Below are 11,403 nucleotides of genomic sequence, written 5' to 3' on the forward strand. Positions count from 1 at the left end.
AAAACCCATCTAGGGTTTCCCCCTGGTGGCCGCCGCCACCCCCCAGGGAACCCTAGGGTGCCCCTCCTCCTCCCTTCCCCCTATATATAGAGGCGTAGAAGAAGGGCAGCCACACCCATCTATGCCACGGTGCTGCCCTCCCTCTCCCTCGTAGTCCTCTTCCTCTCTATAGTGCTTAGCGAAGCTCTGCCGATATTCCACCACCACCATCGCCACCACGCAGTCGTGCTACCGGAGGACTCGAGCTACTACTTCACCAGCGCTTGCTGGATCGAGGAGGTGAAGGCGTCATCAAGCCATATGTGTGTTGAACGCGGAGGTGCCGTCCGTTTGGCACTTGGATCGGGAGTTCGCGGGACGGATCGTGATTGGATCGTGAAGACGTTCGATTATGTCGATCGTGTTTCTTAACGCTTCCGCTTAGCGATCTACAAGGGTATGTAGATGCAATATCTCCTCTCGTAGATGTCCAACTCCTAGATTGATCTTGGTGAGCGTAGGATTTTTTTTGTTTCCCATGCAACGTTCCCCAACATTTCCATCCTTAGTCCATGTGACATGGACAATGACAAGGTTCGTTCATCGCTAATCTCTATCGTTGAATTCAGCGTCAAATCATGGTGGATCAAACCTTTGTAAGAGAAAATGTCAACCAAACACTTGCCATTGGTCGCGAGACATTTTGATTTCACTAATACACCCAAAATGCAAAGAAAACCTGAATGGTTCTCACATCAAATTCGTACAATAACATCCATATATTCGACCACTCCCGAATTATCATTCCTTCCTAATTTTTTCTCCCTCTGGTGTTTTCATTCCCACCACCGATTTTAAAAGTCGTGCTCAATTGTCAACACCTCCTCCTAAATACCTTCTCCACGACCTTTGTATCACTGCTCCCTCGTCCCTCTCTTCTCCCCGAGATCCGGCCCCCTCCTGGAGGTGTTTGGTTCAACCTCCAGTGTATGAGATGGCAGGCAAACATCATTGCGGGAAAGTCCGCAAATCTCCTCTGTACCCCAAAAGCTTATCGCATGTGACCAGGTCATAAGTTTCTCCCTTGCCAGCCAACCCCGTCCCCATCTAAGATTAGGATGTGCATCTAGATTTATACATGCCATTCATTTTGGCCTCCTTTGGGGTTTGTATTAGGATACATACCATGGTTCATTCTATCTAGGGTTCTAGTCCACTTCATGTTGGAAATATGCCCTAGAGTCAATAATAAAATGGTTATTATTATATTTCCTTGTTCATGGTAATTGTGTTTTATTCATGCTATAATTGTGTTATCCGGAAATCGTAATACATGTGTGAATACATAGACCACAACATGTCCCTAGTGAGCCTCTAGTTGACTAGCTCGTTCATCAATAGATGGTCACGGTTTCCTGACCATGGACATTGGATGTCATTGATAACGGCATCACATCATTGGGAGAATGATGTGATGGACAAGACCCAATCCTAAGCATAGCACAAGATCGTGTAGTTCGTTTGCTAGAGCTTTTCTAATGTTAAGTATCATTTCCTTAGACCATGAGATCGTGTAACTCCCGGATGTCGTAGGAGTGCTTTGGGTGTACCAAACGTCACAACGTAACTGGGTGACTATAAAGGTATACTACAAGTATCTCCGAAAGTGTCTGTTGGGTTGACACGGATCGAGACTGGGATTTGTCACTCCGTATGACGGAGAGGTATCTCTGGGCGCACTCGGTAATGCATCATCATAATGAGCTCAAAGTGACTAAGTGGTTGGTCATGGGATCATGCATTATGGTACGAGTAAAGTGACTTGCCGGTAACGAGATTGAACGAGGTATTAGGATACCGACGATCGAATCTCGGGCAAGTAACGTACCGATTGACAAAGGGAATTGTATACGGGATTACTTGAATCCTCGACATCGTGGTTCATCCGATGAGATCATCAAGGAGCATTTGGGAGCCAACATGGGTATCCAGATCCCGCTGTTGGTTATTGACCGGAGAGTCATCTCGGTCATGTTTGCATGTCTCCCGAACCCGTAGGGTCTACACACTTAAGATTTGGTGACGCTAGGGTTGTAGAGATACTAGTATGCGGTAACCCGAAAGTTGTTCGGAGTCCCGGATGAGATCCCGGATGTCACGAGGAGTTACGGAATGGTCTGGAGGTGAAGAATTATATATAGGAAGTCCAGTTTCGGCCATCGGGAAAGTTTCGGGGGTCACCGGTATTGTACCGGGACCACCGGAAGGGTCCCGGGGGTCCGCCGGGTGGGGCCACCTATCCCGGAGGGCCCCATGGGCCGAAGTGGGAGGGGAACCATCCCCTGGTGGTCTGGTGCGCCCCTCTTGGGCCTCCCCCTGCGCCTAGGGTTGGAAACCCTAGGGGCGGGGGCGCCCACTTGGCTTGGGGGGCAAGCCACCCCCTTGGCCGCCCCTCCCCCTTGAGATCCAATCTCTAGGGGACCGGTCACCCCCCAGGGCCCCTATATAAAGAGGGGGGAGGAGGGCAGCCACACCCCTGCTCCTGGCGCCTCCCTCTCCCTCTGCAACACCTCTCCCTCTCGTAGATCTTAGCGAAGCCCTGCCGAGATCGCCGCTACTTCCACCACCACGCCGTCATGCTACTGGATCTCCATCAACCTCTCCCTCCCCCTTGCTGGATCAAGAAGGAGGAGACGTCTTCCCCAACCGTACATGTGTTGAACGCGGAGGTGCCGTCCGTTCGGCGCTAGGATCTCTGGTGATTTGTATCACGACGAGTACGACTCCCTCAACCCCGTTCTCTTGAACGCTTCCGCGCGTGATCTACAAGGGTATGTAGATGCACTCCTCTCTCTCGTTGCTAGATGACTCCATAGATTGATCTTGGAGCGTAGAAAATTTTTATTTTCTGCAACGTTCCCCTACACTGGCATCATGAGCTAGGTCTATGTGTAGTTTCTATGCACGAGTAGAACACAAACTTGTTGTGGGCGTAGATGTTGTCAATTTTCTTGCCACTACTAGTCTTATCTTGTTTCAGCTGCATCGTGGGATGAAGCGGCCCGGACCGACCTTACACGTACACTTACGTGAGACAGGTTCCACCGACTGACATGCACTAGTTGCATAAGGTGGCTAGCGGGTGTCTGTCTCTCCCACTTTAGTCGGATCGGATTCAATGAAAAGGGTCCTTATGAAGGGTAAATTGAAATTGGCATATCACGTTGCGGTTTTACGTAGGTAAGAAACATTCTTGCTAGAAACCTATAGAAGCCACGTAAAAACATGCAACAACAATTAGAGGACGTCTAACTTGTTTTTGCAGCATATGCATTGTGATGTGATATGGCCAAAAGGATGTGATGAATGAAATATATGTGATGTATGAGATTGATCATGTTCTTGTAATAGGAATCACGACTTGCATGTCGATGAGTATGACAACCGGCAGGAGCCATAGGAGTTGTATTTATTTTTTGTATGACATGCGTGTCATCGAATAACACCATGTAAATTACTTTGCTAAACATGTTAGCCATAGAAGTAGAAGTAATTGTTGGCGTGACAACTTCATGAAGACACGATGATGGAGATCATGGTGTCATGCCGGTGACGAAGATGATCATGGCACCCCGAAGATGGAGATCAAAGGAGCAATATGATATTGGCCATATCATGTCATTGCTTCTTATTTTCTTAGTACGACGGTAGTAAATAAGATGATCCCTTATAATAATTTCAATAAAGTGTTCCCCCTAACTGTGCGCCATTGCGAAAGTTCCTTGTTTCGAAGCACCATGTGATGATCAGGTGTGATAGATTCTGACGTTCACATACAACGGGTGTAAGACAGATTTACACATGCAAAACACTTAGGTTGACTTGAAGAGCCTAGCATGTACAGACATGGCCTCAGAACACAAGAGACCGAAAGGTCGAACATGAGTCGTATGGAAGATATGATCAACATGGAGATGTTCACCAATGATGACTAGTCCGTCTCACGTGATGATCGGACACGGTCTAGTTGAGTCGGATCATGTATCACTTAGATGACTAGAGGGATGTCTCATCTGAGTGGGAGTTCATTAAATAATTTGATTAGATGAACTTAATTATCATGAACTTAGTCTAAAAACCTTTGCAAAATGTCTTGTAGATCAAATGGCCAACGCTCATGTCAATCTCAACTTCAACGCGTTCCTAGAGAAAACCAAGCTGAAAGATGATGGCAACAACTATTCGGACTGGGTCCGGAACCTGAGGATCATCCTCATAGCTGCCAAGAAAGCATATGTCCTAGAAGGACCGCTAGGTGAAGCACCCATCCCAGAGAACCAAGACGTTATGAACGCTTGGCAGTCATGTGTTGATGATTACTCCCTCGTTCAGTGCGGCATGCTTTACAGCTTAGAACCGGGGCTCCAAAAGCGTTTTGAGCAACACGGAGCATATGAGATGTTCGAAGAGCTGAAAACGGTTTTCCAAGCTCATGCCTGGGTCGAGAGATATGAAGTCTCCGACAAGTTCTACAGTTGTAAGATGGAGGAAAATAGTTCTGTCAGTGAGCACATACTCAAAATGTCTGGGTTGCACAACCGCTTGTCCCAGCTGGACATTAACCTCCCGGACGAGGCGGTCATTGACATAATCCTTCAGTCGCTCCCACCTAGCTACAAGAGCTTTGTGATGAACTACAATATGGAGGGGATGGTGAAAACTATTCCTGAAGTATTTTCAATGCTGAAATCAGCAGAGGTGGAAATCAAAAAGGAAGTGTTGATGGTTAATAAAACCACTAGTTTCAAGAAAGGAAAGAGTAAGAAGAACTTCAAGAAGGACGGCAAGGGAGTTTCCGTGCCCGATAAGCCAGTTGCCGGGAAGAAGCCAAAGAATGGACCCAAACCTGAGACTGAGTGCTTTTATTGCAAGGGAAAGGGACACGGGAAGCGGAACCGCCCCAAATACTTAGCGGACAAGAAGGCCGACAACACTAAAGGTATATGCGATATACATGTAATTGATGTGTACCTTACCAGTACTCGTAGTAGCTCCTGGGTATTTGATACCGGTGCGGTTGCTCATATTTGTAACTCAAAGCAGGAGCTGCGAAATAAGCGGAGACTGGCAAAGGACGAGGTGACGATGCGCGTCGGGAATGGTTCCAAGGTCGATGTGATCGCCATCGGCACGCTACATGTACATTTACCTACGGGATTAATTTTAAACCTCAATAATTGTTATTTAGTGTCAGCTTTGAGCATGAACATTGTATCTGGATCTTGTTTAATATGAGATGGCTACTCATTTAAATCCGAGAATAATGGTTGTTCTATTTATATGAGATATATGTTTTATGGTCATGCCCCGCTGGTCAATGGTTTATTATTAATGAATCTCGAACGTGATGTTACACATATTCATAGTGTGAATACCAAGAAACGTAAAGTTGATAACGATAGTCCCACATACTTGTGGCACTTCCGCCTTGGTCACATTGGTGTCAAACGCATGAAGAAGCTCCATGCTGATGGACTTTTGGAGTCTCTTGATTACAAATCGTTTGACACATGCGAACCATGCCTTATGGGCAAAATGACCAAGACTCCGTTCTCCGGAATAATGGAGCAAGCAACCAACTTGTTGGAAATCTTACATACTGATGTGTGCGGTCCAATGAGCGTTGAGGCTCGTGGAGGATATCGTTATGTTCTCACTCTCACTGACGACTTGAGTAGATATGGGTATGTCTACTTGATGAAACACAAGTCTGAGACCTTTGAAAAGTTCAAGGAATTTCAGAATGAGGTAGAGAATCAACGTGACCAAAAGATAAAGTTCTTACGATCAGATCATGGGGGAGAATATTTAAGTCATGAATTTGGTACGCACTTAAGGAAATGTGGAATCGTTTCACAACTCACGCCGCCTGGAACACCTCAGCATAACGGTGTGTCCGAACGTCATAATCGCACTCTATTAGATATGGTGCAATCTATGATGTCACTCACCGATTTACCGCTATCATTTGGGGATACGCTCTAGAGAAAGCTACATTCACTTTAAATAGGGCACCGTCTAAATCCGTTGAGAAGACACCGTATGAATTATGGTTTGCAAAGAAACCTAAGCTGTCGTTTCTAAAAGTTTGGGGATGCGATGCTTATGTCAGGAAACTTCAACCTGAAAAGCTCGAACCCAAGTCGGAAAAATGTGTCTTCATAGGATACCCTAAGGAAACCATTGGGTATACCTTCTACCTCAGATCCGAAGGCAAGATCTTTGTTGCCAAGAACAGATCCTTTCTGGAGAAAGAGTTTCTCTCGAAAGAAGTAAGTGGGAGGAAAGTGGAACTTGATGAAGTACTACCTCTTGAACCGGAAAGTTAGCGCAGCTCATGAAGATGTTCCTGTGGTGCCTGCACTGACTAAAGTGGAACTTCGTAGGTCCACGAGGACACGTTCCACACCAGAGTGGTATGGCAACCCTGTCCTAGAAATCATGTTGTTAGACAACGGTGAACCTTCGAACTATGAAGAAGCAATGGCGGGCCCAGATTCCAACAAGTGGCTTGAAGCCATGCAATCCGAGATAGGATCCATGTATGAAAACAAAGTGTGGACTTTGACAGACTTGCCCGATGATCGGCGAGCGATAGAAAACAAATGGATCTTTAAGAAGAAAACGGACGTGGATGGTAATGTTACCATCTGTAAAGCTCGACTTGTTGCTAAGGGTTATCGACAAGTTCAAGGGGTTGACTACGATGAGACTTTCTCTCCCGTAGCGAAGCTGAAGTCCGTCCGAATCATGTTAGCAATTGCCGCATACTATGATTATGAGATATGACAAATGGACGTCAAAACGGCATTCCTTAACGGCCATCTTAAGGAAGAACTGTATATGATGCAGCCGGAAGGTTTTGTCGATCCTAAGAATGCTAACAAGGTATGCAAGCTCCAGCGCTCCATCTATGGGCTGGTGCAAGCATCTCGGAGTTGGAACATTCACTTTAATGAAATGATCAAAGCATTTGGGTTTATGCAGACATATGGAGAAGCCTGCGTTTACAAGAAAGTGAGTGGGAGCTCTGTAGCATTTCTCATATTATATGTGGATGACATACTTTTAATGGGAAATGATATAGAACTTTTGGACAGCATTAAGGCCTACTTGAATAAGTGTTTTTCAATGAAGGACCTTGGAGAAGCTGCTTACATATTAGGCATCAAGATCTATAGAGATAGATCGAGATGCCTCATAGATCTTCCACAAAGCACATACCTTGATAAGATATTGAAGAAGTTCAATATGGATCAGTCCAAGAAGGGGTTCTTACCCGTGTTACAAGGTGTGAAATTGAGCTCGGCTCAATGTCCGACCACGGTAGAAGATAGAGAAAAGATGAGTGTCGTCCCCTATGCCTCGGCCATAGGGTCTACCATGTATGCCATGCTGTGTACCAGACCGGATGTAAACCTTGCCGTAAGTTTGGTAGGAAGGTACCAAAGTAATCCCGGCATGGAACACTGGACAGCGGTCAAGAACATCCTGAAGTACCTGAAAAGGACTAAGGATATGTTTCTCGTTTATGGAGGTGACGAAGAGCTCGCCGTAAAGGGTTACGTCGACGCTAGCTTCGACACAGATCTGGATGACTCCAAGTCACAAACCAGATACGTGTATATTTTGAATGGAGAGGCAGTAAGCTGGTGCAGTTGCAAGCAAAACGTCGTGGCGGGATCTACATGTGAAGCGGAGTACATGGCAGCCTCAGAGGTAGCGCATGAACCAATCTGGATGAAGGAGTTCATCACCGACCTAGGAGTCATACCCAATGCGTCGGGGCCAATCACTCTCTTCTGTGACAACACTGGAGCTATTGCCCTTGCCAAGGAGCCCAGGTTTCACAAGAAGACCAGGCACATCAAGCGTCGCTTCAACTCCATTCGTGAAAATGTTCAAGATGGAGACATAGATATTTGCAAAGTGCATACGAATCTGAATGTCGCAGACCCGTTGACTAAACCTCTTCCGCGAGCAAAACATGATCAACACCAGAACTCTATGGGTGTTCGATTCATCACAATGTAACTAGATTATTGACTCTAGTGCAAGTGGGAGACTGTTGGAAATATGCCCTAGAGGCAATAATAAAATGGTTATTATTATATTTCCTTGTTCATGGTAATTGTCTTTTATTCATGCTATAATTGTGTTATCCGGAAATCGTAATACATGTGTGAATACATAGACCACAACATGTCCCTAGTGAGCCTCTAGTTGACTAGCTCATTTATCAATAGATGGTCACGGTCTCCTGACCATGGACATTGGATATCATTGATAACGGGATCACATCATTGGGAGAATGATGTGATGGACAAGACCCAATCCTAAGCATAGCACAAGATCGTGTAGTTCGTTTGCTAGAGCTTTTCTAATGTCAAGTATCATTTCCTTAGACCATGAGATCGTGTAACTCCCGGATGCCGTAGGAGTGCTTTGGGTGTACCAAACGTCACAACATAACTGGGTGACTATAAAGGTATACTACAGGTATCTTCGAAAGTGTTTGTTGGGTTGACACAGATCGAGACTGGGATTTTTCACTCCGTATGACGGAGAGGTATCTCTGGGCCCACTCGGTAATGCATCATCATAATGAGCTCAAAGTGACTAAGTGGTTGGTCACGGGATCATGCATTACGGTACGAGTAAAGTGACTTGCCAGTAACGAGATTGAACGAGGTATTGGGATACCGACGATCGAATCTCGGGCAAGTAACGTACCGATTGACAAAGGGAATTGTATATGGGATTACTTGAATCCTCGACATCGTGGTTCATATGATGAGATCATCGAGGAGCATGTGGGAGCCAACATGGGTATCCAGATCCCGCTGTTGGTTATTGACCGAAGAGTCGTCTCGGTCATGTCTGCATGTCTCCCAAACCCGTAGGGTCTACACACTTAAGGTTCGGTGACGCTAGGGTTGTAGAGATACTAGTATGCGGTAACCGGAAAGTTGTTCGGAGTCCCGGATGAGATCCCGGGCGTCAGGAGGAGTTTCGGAATGGTCCGAAGGTGAAGAATTATATAGAGGAAGTCCAGTTTCGGCCATCGAGAAAGTTTCGGGGGTCATCGGTATTGTACCGGGACCACCGGAAGGGTCCCGGGGGTCCACCAGGTGGGGCCACCTATCCCGGAGGGCCCCATGGGCTGAAGTGGGAGGGGAACCAGCCCCTAGTGGGCTGGTACGCCCCTCTTGGGCCTCCACCTGCGCCTAGGGTTGGAAACCCTAGGGGTGGGGGCGCCCCACTTGGCTTGGGGGGCAAGCCACCCCCTTGCCCCCCCCCTTGAGATCCAATCTCTAGGGGGCCGGCCACCCCCCCAAGGCCCCTATATAAAGAGGGAGGGTGGGAGGGTAGCCGCACCCCTGCTCCTGGTGCCTCCCTCTTCCTCTGCAACACCTCTCCCTCTCGTAGAGCTTGGTGAAGCCCTGCCGAGATCGCCGCTACTTCCACCACCACGTCGTCGTGCTGCTGGATCTCCATCAACCTCTCCCTCCCCCTTGCTGGATCAAGAAGGAGGAGACGTCTTCCCCAACCGTACGTGTGTTGAACGCGGAGGTGCCGTCCGTTCGGCGCTAGGATCTCCGGTGATTTGGATCACAACGAGTACGACTCCCTCAACCCCGTTCTCTTGAACGCTTCCGCGCGTGATCTACAAGGCTATGTAGATGCACTCCTCTCTCTCGTTTCTAGATGACTCCATAGATTGATCTTGGTGAAGCGCAGAAAAATTTTATTTTCTGCAACGTTCCCCTACACTTCGTGTGTTCTTATTAAAATTACCTTACACATCATCCTATTTTAAGAAATGCGATATTATTTATTCATGTACCATCTTGTTGATTAGCCAATATTCAAGTGCATCTCATTCTAATTTAGGCTAATCGTGATTATCTATTGATACTTATGTATTTAATAATTATGTGATAACTACTATTTCTTTGGAAAGCTCATACAAAGACTAGAAATCCTCCGATAAATTTGCTACTGCCGGGTAAACCCATATTGGCTAAAGTGAAAAGAAAAAAATGATAGAGAAATTCAGCATGGTGCTCACTAAATGTAAATAATATCTAACAAGTCGAGTCTTATGTCCATCATATAGAACACCAACACATGCGAAAAGGGCTGAAGAAACCAGTACATGACTTACATGAGTAAAATGCTACATTGAAATTCCCTGTATGTTTGATAGAGCCTAATATTCAAATATAAGTATTCATATCAATGATGAACATGCACATTAACAATTGGTCTTCGATTCTCAGCTAATGCGACCAAAACAACACAGGTATATGAGCAGGCACTAGCAAAAACCATGAAGGACAATGCTACTCGAATATATGCACGTATCAAGAAACATTGTGTTGGTACCATTGGTTCACCAGATTTCAAGTGTATATCACATTCTTTTCTGCATGTTGGTGCACAAATAGATGATGAGTTACATAAGAATCCATAGGAGCGGTCGATGTCTACGATATTGACATGGATGAAGATGTACCTTCATCTTCAGTTGCAACAAAGAATACAGTGACCCCAAGTGGCTAAAATTTCTTTGCTGATTTCAAATGCATCTCTATTATGCAATTTTGCCATAATACATTCATTAAACCATGGAATGTATATGTCGTAACATTCATGGTACATGGTTTCATCAGGAATATCTCGGTATTGATTTGAGAGATGAATTTGGCCAAGAATTTTGCAGAAAAGTGCTCAACAACGTAAATATAGCAATATGACCAAATTTTGGAACAAGGTCAAAAACCATACATAATGTTTAAACTTCTATTTGATATTTCATACTTATGGACACGTCCCGTCATACTAAATTAGCTTCATATCGTAGGAACTTTTTGACAAGGGAAAAGCAAACAAAGATGATGTTAAGGTCAACCATATGACTGGCTATTCAAAATAAGTTATCCCAGCTATATGGTAAGAATTTAAATAACTTAATAGTAATCCAATATATTTGTGATTACTAAATGACATGCAATACTAAAAGAAGGATCCACAGTTGAGTTTTTAGTAGAAGCCCACGCCACAAAGAAGGATCCCAATATGAGACAGAGTGTGCAAGAAGCATCCGTGAGTAGTTTCTAATGTTTCAACTTCAATGGTATTGTGCGAGCCCTTATATTGTAATTTTCTAACAACACAGAAATAACACTTTCAATCATGATGAAAGGAGGGCACGTGCACACACATAAGAAGTTGGCCCGCAACTATCCGACGTGCAGATTATTGAGAAAAAAGAGCTCGTTGTTTACGTTACTTTCGAGCATCAACGTCTGATCGCAGAATTCATCCTCTGACCAATGCATCCGAGAGCTAGAGGCAAAG

This window comes from Triticum dicoccoides, chromosome 2B (assembly GCF_002162155.2).
Source record: "Triticum dicoccoides isolate Atlit2015 ecotype Zavitan chromosome 2B, WEW_v2.0, whole genome shotgun sequence".
NCBI lineage: Eukaryota > Viridiplantae > Streptophyta > Magnoliopsida > Poales > Poaceae > Triticum > Triticum dicoccoides.